Genomic DNA, 20,385 nt, shown 5'->3' with positions numbered 1-20,385 from the left:
TAGGAGGAGGAGACAGAACCTGACCATACCCTAAGAGTTTTGACTTTGCCCCAGTCCCATCTAGCCCTACAGCCTTGGTTGAGACTGTGCTGGGCTCTAGACCCTGATCGGCATCACAGGGGAAGAGCAGAGTTTGGGGAAGCTTGAAAGGGCCTATTGGCATCACGCTGCCTGGGACTTCACTTATTTTGAAAAAGCAGGTCACCCCGCTCCTTCCTAACATCACTCATCTCCCATTACAACCCAGAACATGCACTTCAATCCTCTAATGCCAACCTACTCACTGTACCTAGAGATCTCATCTTTCTCACTTCCTGAAACTCCCTCCCACTTCATATCCAATGTTGCCAATTTGTACTTCCCAAGCGCTTAGTACAGTGCTCTGCACATAGTAAGCGCTCAATAAATACGATTGCTGCTGCTGCTGCTGATGATATCCAACAGAACACCACGCTTCCCATTTTCAAATCTGTCCTAAAATCATGTCTTCTCCAGGAAGCCTTCCCTTACTAAAATCATGTCTTCTCCAGGAAGCCTTCCATGACTAACTTTTCATTTCCCCTCTTTATTTGCCATCCCTTCTATGTCATCTGTGCACTTGGGTCTGTACTCTTTAAATATTTTGATACTCACTCGACCCCAGTCACACATAAACATATCCTCAAATACTTATGAACATATCCTCAAATTTTGCGGCTTCCCCTATCTGTAATTTATTCTACCGACTGCCTTCCCCATTAGATTATAAATTCCTTGAGGGAAGGGATTGTATCTACTAACTCTATGGCACTCTGCTCTCCTCAGGACTGAGTTCAGTGCTCTGCAAATAGTAAGCGCTTAGTAAGTACCATTGATTAATTGCTCATTCATTCAATTGTATTTATTGAGCACTTACTGTGTGCCGAGCATTGGGCTAAGTGCTAGGGAGAGTACAATATAACAATAAACAGATACATTCCCTGCCCTCAAGAGCTCATAGTCTAGAGGGGGAGACAGACACCAATATAAATAAGTAAATTACAGATATGTACCTAAGAGCGGTGGGCTGGGAGGGTGAATGAAACAAGGGAGCAAATCAGGGTGACGGAGAAGGGGGTGGGAGAAGAGGAAAGGGGGGCTTATTCAGGGAAGTTCTCTTGGAGGAGATGTGCCTTCAATAAAGCTTTGAAGTGGGTAAGAGTTGTCCATCAGATCTGAGGAGGGAGTAACAATACTTCTAATTAAAATAAAAGGAGGGGTGTGTTTTCTGAGGTGGCATTCAGCAGGTCTTGAGATGAAGTTCAAATGACAGCATGTTTATAAGCAACCCCTTGGTATGAGGGCAAGATGAAGAAAGATCTTAAAGATCACAAGCTTAAGAGGAGTTGATCTCAGAGGCAGGGTGGAGGGCCTTCTTGAAATCCGCCTATAATGAATTAGCCCGAAGTAAAAGTAGGTGTTTATCTCAAATCATTGCCTCAAATAGTTTGCTACCTGTTGGAAAAAGGGTCTGATCGATGCAAACTGAAGCAGCCGTGCGTGAGCTGTTACACAGCAGTTAGTATTGATCAGAGCTAAAGTCTGCCGATAGGAATGTGGGGCGAACTGACAGGCAGAGAAGAGGGAAGGAGGAAACAGTCTTCACTGGTGGCAGCCGTACAGAGGAAAGCCGATAAAAAGTCAATTCCACTTAACTGAATGGCTGCTAACTAAATATTTTGGGGGCCAGAGCCTTCCTAGATAGCAGCTGGAGCGTCTCTGTTCCGGAACTGAGACATCAAGCCGGGGCTGTTCATCGACAGGTGAGATAACAAAGACGCTTGTGATGACTGGCAGAGAGGGGAAACCCAGGCGGCCCTGTGGGTTAGGCTGAACATTCTGCCAGAGTGAGCATTTTGGTTCTGCCAGGCTGAGTGTTCTGCCAGGCCGAGCACTTTGCCAGGCTGGACCAAGCACACCAGTGACCAAGGATGGCACTGACAGGATGGAAAAGGATGAGGGCCGGGACAGAAGGGGGAAATCCAGAAGACTGGGGATGTTGTATCCCTTTCCTGGACACCCCCCTCCTTACGTGAGTACCTTCAGAACCGACTGCCCCGTGGAAAGCATCACAAGAGTCTGCCCCACCACAGATGGATTCTGATGGTGGTCTGGAAATAGTCACTTGTCTACTGACCCAAGGGGACTAACCATGTAGTTGAAGCAAATGAAAAAGACATGATTTCATTTTTATCTTCAACCAATCAATCACTAGCATTTATTGAATGTTTACTCTGCAGAGCACTGAAGAATACTCTTGGGAGTAAAATAGAATTAATAGGCACAATCCCTACCCTCCAGGAGCTAACAATCCAGCTGGGGAGAAAATACACGTCAGGTAAGGAAAACAACAGACTATAAAGATATCTATAAAAGGACTTTGGGGAGAGGGGGTGGAGTGACTACTTCAGTGCTCAGGAGGGGGACTCAAGTGCTTAGGTGATTCAGGAGGGAGGGAAATGGAGTGGAGAGATGAGGGATGAGTCAGGGAAGGCTTCCTGGAAAAGACGTTATTTAAGTAGAGCTTTGAAGATGGGGAGGGTAGGGATCTGCAGAATGTGAAGGGGGAGGGAATTCCAGGCAGGAGGGAGAGGTTAAGCAAGAGGTCAACGGTGAGACTAGATTGAATCATAAAGGGTAGATTAGTTGTATCTTCAAAATGCAACTATTTGGAGAGAGGGAAGGTTATTGAAACACTTTAAAAATTATTTGGAAGGCTGGGCAACGGGATTTGAATCGGTTTCACGTGTCTGGTTGAGAAACACTGTATCACACAGAATATGGTAAGCATGCTGAATTTGTTATCTCAAGAAATGGTGCAGGTAGGAAAAATATCAGTAGGTTCAAGAGATGCTTGAGGAGATTGGCATTTGTTCCCTCATCTGTAAAATGGGGATTAAGACTGTGAGCCCCCCGTGGGACAACCTGTCACCTTGTAACCTCCCCAGCACTTAGAACAGTGCTTTGCACATAGTAAGCGCTTAACAAATGCCATTATTATTATTTGAGTAGCTTGTAATGTTATTAGAGGTTAAGGGATGTAAATGAGAAAAATTTAGGATTTTGGATGGCATAACACCCCTTGAAATTGGATGTTGATATCCTAGACTTCTGCACAGATGGATGTCTAGGAGATCAACCGAGACTTTTTTTTAAAGTGGTATTTGTTAAATGCTTGCTATGTGTCAAACACTGTTCTAAGCACTGGGGTAGATACGAATTGATCAGGTCAGACACAGCCCCTGTCCCACATGGGGCTCACATTCTAAGCAGGAGAGAGAAAAGGTATTGAATCCCCATTTTACAGTTGAAGAAACTGAGGCACAGAGAAGTTAAGTTACTTGCCCAAGGTCGCCCAGCAGGCAAGTGACAGAGCGGGGTTTAGAACCCAAGTCCTCTTACTCTTAGGTCTGTGGTCTTTCTACCAAGCTACACTGCCCACATGCCCCCCGCCGCCCCATGCATCTTGTTGTTTTCAATAGACAGAATACTAGTTTGAACAGAACAATTGGTCTAACCCAGGAATGGCAATTCTTGTCTTATTTTGTGGCCATGATTTCAATTTTTCCAGTCAAGACTCTTTGGAAAAATGACGCTGGGGTGCTCAAGACTGTTAAGCTATTTCAGGTATGATCGCTTGAACTACTGGTGCAGGGGCCTCTGCATGCTCCTGTAGATAATAATAATAATGATGGCATTTATTAAGTGCTTACTATGTGCATTGCACTGTTCTAAGCACTGGATGCTTCAAGGGGACCACTGCATCAGACCCAGTGCTTAGAACAGTGCTTTGCACATAGTAAGAGCTTAACAAATGCCATCATTATTATTATTGGGTTAAATTTAGGGACATTGGATTTAGGGACACTGGATCATGTTTCAAATCTCTTGCCTGCTGCTTCCAATATCCAGGAATTTAGCTGAAAGAGAGGATCTACAGGTTGTTCTAGACAAAACTTCATTTTTCAGCCCTAAGATTCAGATCGGATGCCCAAACTCCCTAGGAGTCTTCTGCTTTACTTTGGTTCCATAAAACTGAACTAAGCAAGCTATTCCTCTGCACTAAGAAATCAACTTGATTTTTTTTTTCAAAAATCAAGTGTGCTGAGATCAATAGGGAGAGCAATAATTCTAGGAAACCCCACCCAATCTGAAATACAGATGAATTTCAGGGCACCGTAGTTTCAGTTGAAAGTGGTTTTTTCTCCCCTGGAAAGTCTACTGTATGGCTGAGAAAGTTCCTATGTTCCAGTGCAGAGGTGTCAGCGGGGTATGATGGACACGATCAGAATCATAATGGCATTTACAACAGTTAGGGCCGTAGGCTGTTTTTCACCTCAACTCCCTAGTTTCATATACAGGTATTTAGAACCTCTGGAAAATTTCCATTTCTGCAGTGAAACAATCTATTCTTGGTTTCAAAACTTACCTTTCTGCTTTTCAAAGGTTCGGCAACTTTTTCCTGGCTAAGAAAACACAAAAAAGTAGATGTTTCCGGACTTAATCATGCATTGTTTTGTTCAAACAAGACAATGCAATTTCTTTTGAATTTGATAGGCAAGTTGCCCTCCGCTTGGAACACCCACTCCATTAAGCCATTAAATTGTTGATTGGAAACTAAACAAATTAATGTCAGGACAGTGCAATTCAAACCCCGCCTAAGAGAAAGGGTGACTATTTCCTAGGGCTTGGTGAACAGATAGTCCTGCATGCACTAGGACATCGAGAAGGGTTTACGCATAGTTAAGTGCGTAAACCAGATTGAAAGCTGGTTGAGGCCAAACATTGGTGTCTACTAATTCCACTTTATTCTCCCAAGCTCTTAGTATAGTGCTCTGCATGAGGTAGGCTTTCAATAAATACTACTGATTGATGGATTGATTGAGTGGTCTTTAGTGCGGTGCAGGGATGGGACTTAAAAATATATGTTTTATTCCCCTGTTCCCCCATGCCCCTGCTTAAAATAACATAAACATTAAATAGCCAGTGTACTGGGTTTATCCTGATGTGTCTCGGAATAGATTGTAACTCACAGTTTAAGGCTGCTCCTTAACCTCAATCAATCCATCAGTCAATAGTATTTATTGAGCACTTAAGGTGTCCAGAGCACTGTACTAAGTGCTTGCAAAGTACAATTCAGCAACAAATAGAGACAATCCCAGTCCACAACAGGCTCACAGTCTAGAATGGGGAAGATAGACATCAAAACAAGTAGACAGGTATCAATAGCACCAATATTAATAAGTAGAATTATAGGTATATACACATCATTAATGAAATAAATTGAATTATAAATATACACACAAATGCTGTGGGGTGGGGAGGAGGGTAGAGCAGAGGGAGGGAGTGGGGGCGATGGGGAGGGGAGGGGGAGCAGAGGAAAAGGGGAGCTTAGTCCAAGAAGGCCTCCTGGAGGAGGTGAGCTTTTAGTAGGGCTCTGAAGGGGGGAAGTGTGCTAGTTTGGTGGATTTGAGGAGGGAGGGCATTCCAGGCCAGAGGTAGGACACACTTTTAGGGTTGGTAGATATGGTTCCTGCCCTTGAGGAGTTTGCAGTCTAGTGGGGGAGACAGATATTAAAATAAAATACAGGTAGGAGAGCGGTTCTCCCTATTCTCAGAAATTGAGAGATTGGTAAAGGGCATTCATTTCAGGCAGGAGGGAAATGTTATCAGGGCAGAGGGCACAGAGTATCTTGAGAAAGGGCAGGAGGCCCAGTCCCACCAGGCACACTTCCTTATTCCAGTAGGGCGATGAGCCTGATGTATGGTACATCACATGTGGTTCCCCACATCCACCAAGCTAGCTCTCTTCCTCCCTTCAAGGCCCTACTGAGAGCTCACCTCCTCCAGGAGGCCTCCCCAGACTGAGCCCCCTCCTTCCTCTTCCCCTCTTCCCCCTCTCCATCCCCCCGCCTTACCTCCTTCCCTTCCCCACAGCACCTGTATATATGTATATATGTTTGTACATATTTATTACTCTATTTATTTTACTTGTACATATTTATTCTATTTTATTCGGTTAATATGTTTTGTTTTGTTCTCTGTCTCCCCCTTCTAGACTGTGAGCCCACTGTTGGATAGGGACTGTCTCTATATGTTGCCAACTTGGACTTCCCAAGCACTTAGTACAGTGCTCTGCACACAGTAAGCGCTCAATAAATACGATTGAATGAATGAATGAATGAATGGTACCTGGTAGATAAATTTCTCACTAACTGTGGTACTTGATAAGTGCTTGCTGTGTGCCAAGCACTGTATTAAGTGCTGGAGGTAGATATAAGATAATACCTGAACAATTCTAGCCATAATTGAAGAATTTAGAACTGATCAGAATTACATTACTGAAATTAAGAATGGAAAAAATGTTCACTGTGCAAGTGTAAGGCTCTCATGGAAGTAGTGACCTTTATTAATAAATATACGTCTAATTTTCATCTGAGCACTAGATATAGTCCTGCCTGAAGGCAGGGGAGTTGATTTAATGACTGTATAAACTTCCTTCCAGATTCTCTGCTTTTAACCAACCACATTTTGCTTCAATTTTTATGTGCTAATTTGCCACTTGAATATAATGCATTTTTCGAGGTTGCACAGTTAATTACCACGGTTTGGTTTTGATTGTCATCATCATCATTTTTGAAGGAGAGGAGGCTAAAAATTGGAGGCAACTACAACTACATTACAGGCACTGTGAAGGATTACTCAATTTGAGAATGTGAAGCTGCGAACGTCTACAGCACAGTGGAGAGAAATGGAAGTAAAACATGTTCAGAACATGTAAAAGACAATGTTTAAATCACTTAGAGTTTCACTGAGCTCCAGAGGAGGAACATTTTTCTTCTGGTTTACAGCAAAACTTTTCTTCCGCGATGATTAGCTATAGTCACATTTAAAATTTTGAGGGTAAGCTACTTTAACTTAAGCTTTTTAACTATATTAGACAAAGTCAATAAGAAAAAATAAAACAAAAGCAAACCTATAAAATAGGAACAAGTAAGATAGGCCCAGCCCAGGGCTTGGGAGATTGCTACGATTGCTACTAAGTTCTCAGTTGCTACTGAGAGGCAGCGTGGCATAGTGGATAAAGCAACGGCCTGGGAGTGAGGAGGTCATGGATTCTAATCCCAGCTCTGCTGTGTGGTCTTGGGCAAGTTACTTCACTTCTCTGTGCCTCAGTACCTCATTGGTAAAATGGGGATTGAGACTGTGAGCCTCACATGGGACAGGGACTGTGTCCAACCTGATTTGCTTGTATCCACTCCAGGGTTTAGTACAGTACCTGGCACATAGTGAGTGCTTAATAAAGACCATAACTGCCAATTATTATTACTGTTCAGACTCTGGTAAATAGGGTTTCTGGAAGAGTGGTCACATTGAGGGGAGAATAGAGATTGTGGGGAAGCAGGAAGAGTGGGTCACGAGAGGAATAGAATTAGGGAGGGGGAGTTAGGAGGAGTACATTTTTTTCCCTGCAAGTATATCAGAAAAGAAAATATTTCAGTGGGAATATTGATTAGCTTATTACCTATTGGAAATGTTGTAATATAGCCAAGCAATCATTCAGTGATATTTATTGAGCATTTCATTCATTCAGTCGTATTTATTGAGCGCTTACTGTGTGCAGAGCACTGGACTAAGTGCTTGGGAAGTACAAGTTGGCAACATCTAGAGAAGGTCCCTACCCAACAACGGGCTCAGAGTCTAGAAGGGGGAGACGGACAACAAAATAAATATGTAGACAGGTGTCAAAACCATCTGAATAAATAGAATTATAGCTATATGCACATCATTAACAAAACAGAGTAGTAAATATGTATAAGTAAAATAAATAGAGTAATAAATCTGTACAAATATATACAAGTGCTGTGGGGACGGGAAGGAGGAAGGGCAGAGGTGGGGATGGGGAGGAGGAAAGGAAAAAGGGGGCTCAGTCTGGGAAGGCCTCCTGGAGGAGGTGAGCTCTCAGTAGGGCTTTGAAGGGAGGAAGAGAGCTAGTTTGGCAGATGTGTGGAGGGAGGGCATTCCAGACTGGACGCCTCACGGCGCCCGTCTCCGCGAGGAGACCCAATCCCTGCCCACGAGGTCAGGAGGAGACAGACATTAAAATAGATGAAACAGAACATAAATAGTACAGGATAAGACTACCTACATAAACACTGTGGGGCTGGGGGGAAATGAGTATCGAAGTGCTTTAGTTGGTACACAGTGGACACAGAGGGGAGGGCAAATAGAGGAAATGAAGGGCTTAATCCGGGAAGGCTTCTTGGAGGAGATGTGATTTTAGGGGGGATTTTTAGGTAGAGAGAATTGTGGACAGTCAGATAAACAGTTCATAATTATGTGTACTCGGACCATGCAAAGCTTTTGGGGAACCTAGCAGATGAAAGGATTCCAGGCAGGTCAGTGGCCATGTATTCTTATATAACTGCAGTGAGCGTTGGTTAAAGGGAATGCCAAATTATCAGCACTTTTAGGGGTGGTGGTGGCGGCGGGGGGGAACCGGGGGGGTGGAAGGGGAGGTTTGAAACTCGTTAAACTAGATTCATGAACTGAATTTTCAATATATGGCTATCAAAAGGTTCCTGAGGATTAATGAATGATTTTCAAATAAAAAAAAATCTCCATACATCTCCACTATAAAAATCCATGTCATTTCACCTATCAACTACTTTCTCCAATATATTTCCTCCCTTTCTTCTTCTCACCTGCCCATTCAAGCTCTCCAAATTATCCTGTCCCCTCCTGATTCTTTCTCCCATAATGTTCCTTCTCCTTAGTCTTTCATCTACTTATTTTTATTCGTGTCTTCTTTGTTCCCCATCCCCTTTTCTTTTTGTCACTTTTACTTATTTTTTGTTTCTCTTTTTGAGTTTGTCTTATCCCTTCCCCCAGAAATTTCTTTTTTCAGACTGTTTTTCCTTTCTTTTTTTTCTCTCTTCCCTTCCCTGGTCTTTCCTAACGCCCTTCTTCTTCCTTTCCCTTAAATTCTACTGCTCCCCTTGTGCCCCACTCTTCCCTTTCCTGCTTCCCCACTATCTCTCTTCTCTCCTCCAAGCCCCAGTCTGGCCACTCATCTAGAAACTCTATTTACTAGGGTCTGAACGGTAACAACCTCCTAAACCTTGGGTGGACCTAGATAGAGGTTTGTTAGTCACAAAATAAAACAATCACAGGCACAGACCCAGAGATCACTTTCTCTAGTATCAGGTCTGTTAGTTCATGGTATTTGTTTGTGGGGAAGCAGCTTGGCTCAGTGGAAAGAGCACGGGCTTTGGAGTCAGAGGTCATGGGTTCAAATCCCGCTCCGCCAATTGTCGGCTATGTGACTTGGGGCAAGTGACTTAACTTCTCTTTGCCTCAGCGAGTCACTTAACTTCTCTGTGCCTCAGTTACCTCATCTGTAAAAATGGGGATTAAGACTATGAGCCCCCCGTGGGACAACCTGATCAGCTTGTAACCTTCCCAGCGCTTAGAACAGTGCTTTGCACATAGTAAGCGCTTAATAAATGCCATCATTATTACTGTTAAGAGCTTACTTTATGTAAAGCATTCATTCATTCAATCATATTTATTGAGCGCTTACTGTGTGTAGAGCACTGTACTAAGCACTTGGGAAATACACGTTGGCAACATATACAAACAAAGCACTGTTTTAAGTTCTGGGGATAGTACAAGACAATCAGATCAGATGGAGTCCTACAGAACCTATGGCTCTAATTTTGTCCCTTTTTTTCACAGTATTGGTTAAGTGCTTACTATGTGTCAAATACTGTTCTAAGCTCTGGGAAATTAATTATGTTGGACACAGTCCCTGCCCTGTATGGGGCTCACAGTCTAAGGGAAGGGAGGACAGAAGAACTGAGGCACAGAGAAGCTGAGTGACTTGCCCAAGGTCACACAGCAAACAACTGGCAGAGATGGGATTAGAACTCAAGTCCTCTTACTCCCGGGCTCATATTCTTTCCATTAGGTCATGCTTCCTCCCCTCCCCTTCTCAACCCTCACTCAAAGCAGAAGGTGAATTCTGTTTGCCCCTGGCAGTCACACTGGGCATGCTCGGTAGGCAAGGGTAATTTGTGATCTCAAGGTGGAAGTTACCATTCAAATTTAAATTCTGGTTTGGAGATCTGCTTATTTACCGATCATAAAATCAGAAGTGATCATCTTCCCATCTTCTTCATTTCCTGTCATGCATTTCTTCTCCTCTCTTCCTGTGGTCCAGTCCTAGTACTTAGCACTTAGTACAGTCTTCTGCACCCAGAAGCGCTCAATAAATGATTGATTAATAGGAATAGTTGCCTTAGTAGCAGTTATAGTAGTAGAGTTGTCTTCAGTCTTCCTCTGAAGCCCTTACTTCCAAGAAAGAGCCGTGCCACCCAGGGCCTTTGTTCCTAGGGCTGTTGCTCCTTGGACAGTCTGAATGTTGATTGGCTTGGAAAATTCTTGAACTCTAAATTCTATAACTAATGATAATAATTGTGATATTCGTTAAGTACTTACTATGTGCCATGCGCTGTACTAAGTGCTGGGGTCGGTACAAAGCAGTTAGATCAGACCAAGTCCCTCACCCTCTTGGGGCAGGGGAAGAGGTGGGACTCTTCCACTAGAGTTTAAGCTCCTTGAGGGCGGGGATCTATCAATCCTTTCGTATTAAACTCTCTCAAGGGCTTAGTACAGTGCCCTGCACAAAGTAAGCACTCAATAGATACACTTGATTGATGGATTGATTTGATTCACCACTCCCCAGCTTCCTGGAGTCAAAAGGATGTCCCAAATGACTCTCTAGGGAGCCAAGTTTGTCAGGCCTGGAACACAACCACTGCTTTGAGAATACTTCAGTTCCAAGTGGGAAATCCCATTCTGGGCATCTGAAAAAGGTGTTGACACTCATTCTCATGTCGCCCAAGGGAAAACAAAACTAGCCAATAAAAGAGCTCTTCTTCTGTTCCCTTTGCCGACACCCTGAGCCAATCAGGTCAAGTCAGTCACTCTCGGTCTTCCTCTCTGAATCGCTGGGATTAGTTCTGCTCTATGGTCTGTTCTGTTGCACGACCACATATCGTAACAAGACACAAAGCAATCAAAAGCAGCCCTGCCATTCCTCCTGGATCTGATATCCACGATCTAGGTTGTATTTCAAGCCAACTTTTAGCGGGTTGGATCAATGCTTCGGGCACATAATGTAAAATGATTCTTCCAAGAGTTTGATTAATAGTGTCACAATCGGAGCTCCAGTTCAGGTTCAAGCTTTTTCAAGTTTTATTATTTTATACAGTTATGAATTATGAGGGGAGAAAAGGTGAGTGCTGGATTTTGTTGGGCCATCTTTCCCTCTCCACGCTGTCCACATGTATCTTGGCATGGCTATGCCAGCGTGTCAGTGCAGCCTGATTTGAACCAGGCCTAGGACAAATTGCGACTGAGACAAATGGCGACTGGGAACCCTCCCAACTGGCCAGGGGACCAGGGTGGGTTAGAGGGGCTGAGAGTTAGGTCAGACTTTCTACTTGACCTCTCAATTACTTGCTCTTCGAGGGAACGCCAGACCACTCTAATAATGACATAGTACCCCGGGGATCGGATTTCTTGTGTTGTTCAATGCTTTAAAGAAGGCTTACACTCATTCTCTTGGGAAACCCATCAGTTTGCCATGGTTTCAGCTACTACCTCTATGTAGATGACTCCCAAATCAACATCTCCAGACCAGACTTCTCACCTACTCGACATTGCCAAATGTTTTCCTTCTTTTAGGACCACTCCACCAAGACGAACCGCCAATTCCTTAAACTGAATATAACCAAAATTAAACTTAACTTGCCACCCTAACCCTTGCACATCATCGGTGGCAACACCATCATTTTAACCTGCAAGCTCACAGCCTCATCTTGGTGTCATCTCTGACTCCTCTTTCTCTTTCTCTTATTTATCTCCCGTATTCAATTTGTTCTCCATCAATCACAGTCATTGAGTGCTTACTGTGTGCAGAGCACCGTACTAAGCACTTGGGAGAGTACAATTTAACAGAGTTTTTTATGGTATTCGTTAAATGCGTACTATGTGTCAAACACTGTTCTAAGCACTGGGGCAAGTAGAAGCAGCGTGGCTCAGTGGAAAGAGCATGGGCTTTGGAGTCAGAGGTCAGGGGTTCGAATCCCGGCTCCACCACAAGTCTGCTGTGTGACCTTGGGCAAGTCACTTAACTTCTTTGAGCCTCAGTTCCCTCATCTGTAAAAATGGGGATTAAGACTGTGAGCCCCACGTGGGACAACATGATGACATTGTATCCCCCCCAGCGCTTAGAACAGTGCTTTGCACATAGGAAGTGCTTAACAAATGCCATCATTATTATCATTATTATTTAATTATTTTGGATGCACCCCTGCTCCCCAAGGGACTCACAATCTAAGCAGAAGGGAGAACTGGAGAGCTAAGGCACAGAGAAATTGAGTGATCTGTCCAAGGTCACACAGCAAGCCCCTGGCAGAGATGGGATTAGAACTCAGGTCCTCTGACTTCTAGGCTCATACTCTTTCCATTAGGCCAGGATTAAAACCCAGATCCTTCTGATTCTCAGGCCAGTGCTCTCTCCAGTAGGTTATGCTGCCTAGTGGAGACACATTCCCTTCCCTCAGGGAGCTTACAGTCTAGAGGGGAAGACAGACATTAATCTAAATAAATAAATTATGGATACATAAATAAATGCTGTAGGTCTGAGGGTGGGATGAATAAAGGGAGCAAATACAAATTCAAGGGTGACGCAGAAGCGAGTGGGAAAAGAGTAGAAGTGGGAGAAGAAATCCTGTCTGCTCCTCCTTTACAGTATTTCACAGATCTGGGCTATGTCTATATGTAGTAGATTTTTCAGTATCTGTCCTAATCACATACTTACTCCGATGAATACTGTCCCCTTCATCCCATCAGCCACCTCAGCACTCATGAATTCATCTTTTGTGAGACTAATTGAATTGATTCTATTGGCTACATCTATTCTCACACTCCTTGTAGTTGGTATATTCACTGATCTTTGCCTAGTTACCCCCAACCAAGTCAATCCCTGACCCAAAACAAACTTTTCCTCTTCCAGTTCAAAGCTTACCCGTTTCTATCACTCCCTTCCTCTCCCGATTAAGAACACAATTCCCAAGAAAACCGAACTGAAAGATAATACCAAGGGAAAATAGATCTTAATTAATTTATTCTAGGGCTGAGGCAGGAGGAGTTGTGGTATGTTGCTTGACTGACCTGAAAAGAGAGAGAGAGATGTGGGAGGGGAGAGAGAGAGGAGGTAAGAGAGAGAAGACAAGTGGGGAGAGAAGAGGCAGGGGAAAGTAAAGAAGGCAGAAAGAAGATGGAGGAAAGTAAAAGAAAGGTGAGATGATTCTCTAATGAGAATTAATCCAACAACTTTTGAGAGCCTGTCTAGTTTATTGGACAGGCAGAGAGAAAGAATCAAAGACCTTTTCAAAAGCATATTTTTTAATGCTTAAGCACCTTTTCCCAAATCATTCCACACCTTAAAATCCGGTGTAGAACTCTTGGCTGTTTTAATTTCCTTGGTGCACACCTGCTTTCTGGCCAAATGGGCTCTGGATGCCCCCTTTTCTCCCCTCACTTTTCCATGCCCTAGGGCAGGAAACTTTCCTACTGGGTCATTAGCTCACCACTGGCAACCCTCTCCAAAACCTACTAAGGCCCTTCCTTAGCTTCACCAGAGGGAGTTGCAATAAATTTTCACTCTCCTGGATTTAGATTTTTCCAGTGATGGGAATAGATCAGATTTCCCCTGATAAGGCTGATCATTTGTCCTCAGTCCTCAGATTGTGTGACACCATTTATAGACAGGGGGGTCCAGGATGCTCCCTCTGCCCACACATTTCCACCACCATGCATTAGGGCAGCTTACCAACCAGAACAGCTCTGATGACATGCCCATCACATGACTAGCAGTGTGGTCTAGTGGATAGAGCATGGGCTGAGAGTCGGAAGGACCTGGATTCTAATCCTGGCTCCCCATTTGTCTGCTGTATGACCTTGGGAAAACCACCTAACTTCTGTGCCTCCATTACCTTATCTGTAAAAATGGGAATTGCGACTGTGTCCAACCTGATTAGCTTGTTATTTACCCCAGCACTTAGTACTGTGCCTGGCATATAGTAAGTCCTTAACAATGACATATCCACTAGACCTCAGGCCTGGGAGTCCAAATGTCACGGGCTCTAATCCTGGCTCTGCCTCATGTCTGCTGTGTGACCCTGTGCAAGTCACTTCACTTCTCTGTTCCTCAGTTACCTCATCTGTAAAATGGGGATTGAGACTGTGAGCCCCATGTGGGATAGGGACCCCAGTGCTTAGTACAGTGCTTGGCACATAGTAAGTGCTTAACAAATACCACAATTATTATTATTATTACTAATAACAAAAGCCATTACATAAATACATAAATAGCTAAATGAACAGTTGACATAGGGATTTTATTCTCATTCTCTATCCTGGAAACTCACTTTTAGAAAAGTGATAAAACTGTTTTGAGATTTCCTTTCAAAGTTTCTGCCTCTCGGAGACAGAAATTATGTCGTAAAATTTGGTGGTTTGCTTCTAGGGACTTTGAAATGGCAGGACAAATGAGATGAGGAGGAAACCAAAGTTGTGTTGCTGGAGTATGTCAGGTGGAGGGTAGGTTCAAGACTGTAGAAGTAGCATGGCCTAGCGGAAAGGCTGTAGCCTGGGAATCAGAGGACTGTGCCATGACCTTGGGCAAGTCGCTTAACTTCTCTGTGTCTCAGTTCCTTATTCATTCATTCATTCAATCGTATTTATTGAGTACTTACTGTGTGCAGAGCACTGTACTAAGCACTTGGGAAGTACAAGTTGGCAACATATAGAAACGGTCCCTACCCAACAGCAGGCTCACAGTCTAGGAGGGGGAGACAGACAACAAAACAAAACATGTGGATAGGTGTCAAGTCATCAGAATAAATAGAAATAAAGCTAGATGCACATCATTAACAAAATAAATAGAATAGTAAATATGTACAAGTAAAATAACTGGAGTAATAAATCTGTACAAACATATATACAGATGCTGTGGGGAGGGGAAGGAGGTAGGGCGGGTGGGATGGGGAGGAGGAGAGGAAAAAGGGGGCTCAGTCTGGGAATAGTAATAATAATAATAATGATGGCATTTATTAAGCACTTACTATGTGCAAAGCACTGTTCTAAGCGCTGGGGGGATACAAGGTGATCAGGTTGTCCCACGGGGGGGCTCACAGTCAACCCCCATTTTACAGATGAGGGAACTGAGGCCCAGAGAAGTTAAGTGACTTGCCCAAGGTCACACAGCTGACAATTGGTGGAGCCAGGATTTGAACCCACTACCGCTGACTCCAAAGCCCGGGCTCTTTCCACTGAGGCACGCTGCTTCTCATGGGAATGAGAATTCTTCATGGGAATGAAGAATGGGGATCTGTAGAATGGGGATCAAATACTTCTTCTCCCTCCTAATTAGACCATAAGCCCTCTGTGGGGTACAGGGACTGTGTTCACAGTGATTTTCTTGAATTTGTCCCAGTGCTTAGAACAGTCCTTGTTACATAGCAGGTGATTAGCAGATATGACAATTACTATTTTTATGCCGTAAATGATGGCTGGGTTGAAATCTTATGGGTTGATTTTACAGTCCCAACCCAGTGATCATACACCTGAGACAACCACCCAAAATGTACACAAAGTGTGTACCTAAGCTGTTCATTACCATGTGTCCACTCAAACTGCTCACAAAATGTACAGAAAGTGTATCAGAAGCAGTATGGACTGATGGAAAGGGCATGGGGCTGGGAGTCAAAGGACCTGGGCAATAATTCCAGTTCTGTCACTAACCTGCTGTGTGACCTTGGGCAATTCACTTAACTTCTCTGTGCCTCAGTTACTTCGTCTATAAAATGGGGTTTAGGATTATGGTCTAATGTGCGACAGGGACTGTGTCCAATCAGAATAACCCAGTACTTTTAGTACAGTGCCTTGTATGCAGTAAGTGCTTAAAAATATAACAAACTCCCCACCCCCACCCAAAACAGTATGACAAATCACAAGTCCTTAAAAAAATGTCTGTATACAAAATGGACAATTATACTAGGGTGAAAAATGTGGTCCCATCTGCTTGGGCTGAGAATTTAGATGCCAAATTTCAGATGACAGAAGATGATTTTCGCCTTCTAAGGCGATTTAGAACAGATTTTTTTTTAAACTTCATTTTTAGTTTGTTGTTTGAGGACTTTATGATGTTTTATTTGAGAGGCTCCTGGGACTTTTGAATAAACATACTGCCTTTTAAAACTGAAAGTTGCTTCTATTTATTTCAGATAAGATGCCCAGTGACCTCTGGGCATTAAGCAGCAATAAATTACAATTAAAATAATAATCCTACTCATGAAATAATAAGAAGTTTAGAATGTGGAAAGATATTAGGTTATCCAGAAAACCTGTTTTGGGAGATGCCACAACTAGGATGACAATGCCTTTTTTCTGGAAGCCAAACAGAAGCATTTCTTAAATAAAATCTCCTCTAAGAGCATCTCTGTGTTTTATTTCTCTAGCTAATACTGGATTGAGATTGGACAGTTTGGGATTGAGTGTTAATTTTTTTTTTTCTCTTCTGCTTAATTCTTTGCTTTGGATTGGGGATGAGATGGGATGGTGACGGTAACAGATATTTTTGTTGATAATATTGCGTTTTCACAGGCAGTAAAAGAAACAACAATGAAACCAACCGATATCATAGTTTGAAATTCAACAAAATTCATGTGACTTATTGACCAAAAAATATTGACAGTCTCTGAAGTTCAAAAAGATACTAGCAGTGGGAACAGCAGAAACCAACTGTGTTATACAAAAGGATAAATTCTGAAAGTGTTTTCTAGTCCCTCTAAGACACGTATATTCCTCCATCTGTCAGCTAGCACATCCTCCTCTCCCAACTGTTCTTAAATTAAATGAATACATCTAATGGGAGATTTTCTCATGAAAGCTTATGAGAATTTGTCCGAAGCAAATTAAAACATTGCAATGTAATCATACAATTCAAATCACTAACTGTTTGCCTGGCTCCAGTGCTCACTTTTACCCAAAGGAAGAAATCCACCCTGAGCCCCAGATGGAGAAAATCATCCAGAGAGTAAACCTGCCCCTCTGCTCCCTGGCCGAAGTTGAGCGGTTCTAACTTTAGGTTTCACTGTTCTATAAAACCTGTTACAACACTCAGGGCCAGGAGTTTGGCGCATAGAGAGAAGTTAAAGAGAGGGAAGAAGTGTGGTTTATTGTAGCTCCAATTCCTCTGATTTATTGACCAGCATTTTGATCTGAGAATGGACCTTGGGAGTTCTCTGCATGACCCGCCTGGATGTCGGCAGAGGCCTCAACTCATTTTAGAAACGGTTTTGACATCACAGCCCAGTTGGGGGCAGAGAGGGAATTATTCCAGAGCCAAGAATGGAGGGGAATCCCTCTTGACAGGTGATTCGGAAGCGGATGGCTGTACCCACCTCCTCTCCTGGGACAGTCCCCATTCCAGACAGGTTGGACTATTCTGATGTACAATAGGCACTTATTGGCTAAGAACTAACTACCACAATTCCCATTTTACGGACAAGGGAAATGAAGCATGGGGAGGTTAACCGACTTGACCAAAGTCAATCAATCAATCAATGGTATTTATTGAGTGCGTACTGTGTGCAGAGCACTGTTCTAAGCACTTCGGAGAGTACAGCATGGCTTAACGGAAAGAGCACGGGCTTGGAAGTCAGAGGTCATGGGTTCTAATTCCGACTCTGCTGCTTGTCGGCTGTGTGACTTTGGGCAAGTCACTTCACTTCTCTGGGCCTCAGTTACCTCATCTGTAAAATGGGGAGGAAGACTGTGAGCCCCACATGGGACAACCTGATTGCTTTGTATCTACGCTAGTGCTTAGAACAGTGCTTGGCACATAGTAAGCACTTAACAAATACAATAATAATAATAATACTATAACACAGTTGGAAGTCACAATCCCTGCCCATAGGGATCTTACAGTCTAGAGGACAGAGGAGAGAATTGATCTCAGGTGACCTTACTCTAACTCCAGTGTTTAACTGGAGCCTCTCAATTTTATTCTTTCATTACTACTTGCTACCTCAAGTAACATCTTTCTTCACAAGAGCTCAAAGTACTTCCGACCTGTTATTCTGATGTACCTTCACCGTGCTCTTGTGAGGTGAGGTAGAAAGGGTAAGGATTTATTAGGTTGCTGTCCCCATTTTATGGGGCAAATGAGGCACTAACTAGCCTGCAAGATGTCCTGAACCCCATTCAGGGCTCTCGACTTTAGATCTCACTGCAACTCCTTTAGGAAGAATAAGAAGATAGAGAAAAAGAACTTTTTAAAGTAGGTTTACCTTAAGGGAGTCAGTGAATAACCTCAGTGCTAATAAAAAAACTGCAAAGGGAATGGAGAGGCACAATGCAATTATTTGAGTTGGAATCTGGCCAGGTCATAAGGTATTTGCTAAATCAATCCATGGTATTTATTGAGCAGTTACTGTGTGCACAGCACTGTACTGATCACTTGGGAGAGTACAATTCAACAGAGTTGGTAGACATGTTCCCTGCCCACAAGGAGTTTACAATCTAGAAATGCTCTATGTGCCAAGCACTATACTAAGCACCGCAATAGATACAAGGTAATCAGGTCGGACACAGTCACAGTCTAGGTAGGAGGGAGAACAGGCACTGAATCCCCATTTTACAAATGAGAAATCTGAGGAACAGAGAAATTAAGTGACTTCTCAAGGTCACACAGTAGCCAAGTGGCAGAGATGGAACTAGTTCTCCCAGGCCCATGTTCTTTCCACTAGGCCATGCTGGAGGTTGATGGCGGTTGATACCTGAGGATCTTAATTTACCAGTAGTCATGAAGAAGGTTTCCCATCTTATCCAAAAGAAAGGTCCTCCACGAGCTCAACTGGTGCCAGGGACATTGGGGTCAGGAGAGATGGGGAGAAGAGGGGAATGTGGTCAAACACTGCTGACATTTCTTTCAGCAGCTGGGTTTCTCCTCTCGAAACTCTCCCTCGGCTCTACCTGATTCACCCTGATAGGGTCTCAGTCCAGCTGTTATAACAATACAACAGATAATGCATCTTATCGCTCCATCTTCTGTATATGTCAACTATCTCACCGATTGTTGCTTAAATTTGGCCCTTCGTTCTACCTTATGTGTTCCTGACCCATTTCTCCCTCCCCTCTTGGTCTCACTCTCTCCAGGCAGAGTGACAGAAATTCAATGCTGACCACTTCATTATCCAATGACCTTGTCCCTCTGGCCTTCTGCCCCTTTAGCTCTCCTGGGCAGCTTGCCCTACGTCACAAGTCCTTGTTAAAGGTCAGGACCTTCAAGCCATCAGTACTGGGCATGTTGTTTTAATATATCACCAGAGAAATCATGCCTGTCAGATCTCATTAAGCCCCTATTTACGGACTGTGCACCAATCTCTGCAATGGAGACGGGCTGCTACCTTTGAAATACAATCATCACCAGATCAATGGAGTACAGAGTGGGGATTACATTCTATCAATGAAGCCTCCATAATCTGCCTCCACCCGCACGGGCAGGGATGCGACCATCCTTGAATCAGAGAAATCCTCTTAAAACACAACCTTCCAAAAGAATGAGACCCTGAACTGGATAGGCCTCCTCTGTGAAACCTTTTAACCCATCTTGGTCCCTTCTCTGTGTGTTTTCTCTTCTTTCTGTGCCCAGTTCCTCCCTAATTTTTTGTATCTCTGTTGCTCTAGAGGGAAGTCTTGAATGCAATAGTTCTGTGCTCTCGGCCTGTCCAAGAACCAAGAGGATGGTGGATCCACTTGTAAGACACCCCAGTGACATAGTGTACTAGTTAGCAGTCACTGCCAGAGTTGTTGCTATTCATTAAACATAATGAAACAAAGAGACCTTTTCTTCAAGGGATTATTGTTATATCGTACTCCCCCAAATGCTTAATACAGTGTCTTGCACACAGTAAGCACTCAATAAATAATAATAATAATAATGATGGCATTTGTTGAGCGCTTACTATGTGCAAAGCACTGTTCTAAGCACTGGGGAGGTTACAAGGTGATCAAGTTGTCCCACAGGGGGTTCACAATCTTAATCCCCATTTTACAGATGAGGTAACTGTGGCACAGAGAAGTTAAGTGACTTGCCCAAAGTCACACAGCTGACAATTGGCAGAGCCAGGATTTGAACCCATGACCTCTGACTCCAAAGCCCATGCTCTTTCCCCTGAGCCATGCTGCTTCTCCTATTGAATGAGCGAATGAAAGGGATTGCCACGTTTT

The 20,385-nt window shown here is 43.5% G+C and overlaps 1 long non-coding RNA gene across 1 annotated transcript in view; it reads left to right on the top strand.

Moving 5' to 3' along the window:
- The first annotated feature begins 1,633 nt into the window (after positions 1-1,633).
- Positions 1,634-20,385, top strand: part of LOC119933983 — a 59,902-nt gene continuing 41,150 nt past the window's right edge. Inside the window, exon 1 of the long non-coding RNA XR_005452827.1 lies at positions 1,634-1,781. This is a non-coding gene — a long non-coding RNA (uncharacterized LOC119933983). The remainder of the gene's footprint in view (positions 1,782-20,385) is intronic.

The sequence above is a fragment of the Tachyglossus aculeatus genome, chromosome 11 (assembly GCF_015852505.1).
Source record: "Tachyglossus aculeatus isolate mTacAcu1 chromosome 11, mTacAcu1.pri, whole genome shotgun sequence".
NCBI classification, from domain to species: domain Eukaryota; kingdom Metazoa; phylum Chordata; class Mammalia; order Monotremata; family Tachyglossidae; genus Tachyglossus; species Tachyglossus aculeatus.
This window is presented reverse-complemented; position numbering and strand designations above follow the sequence as displayed.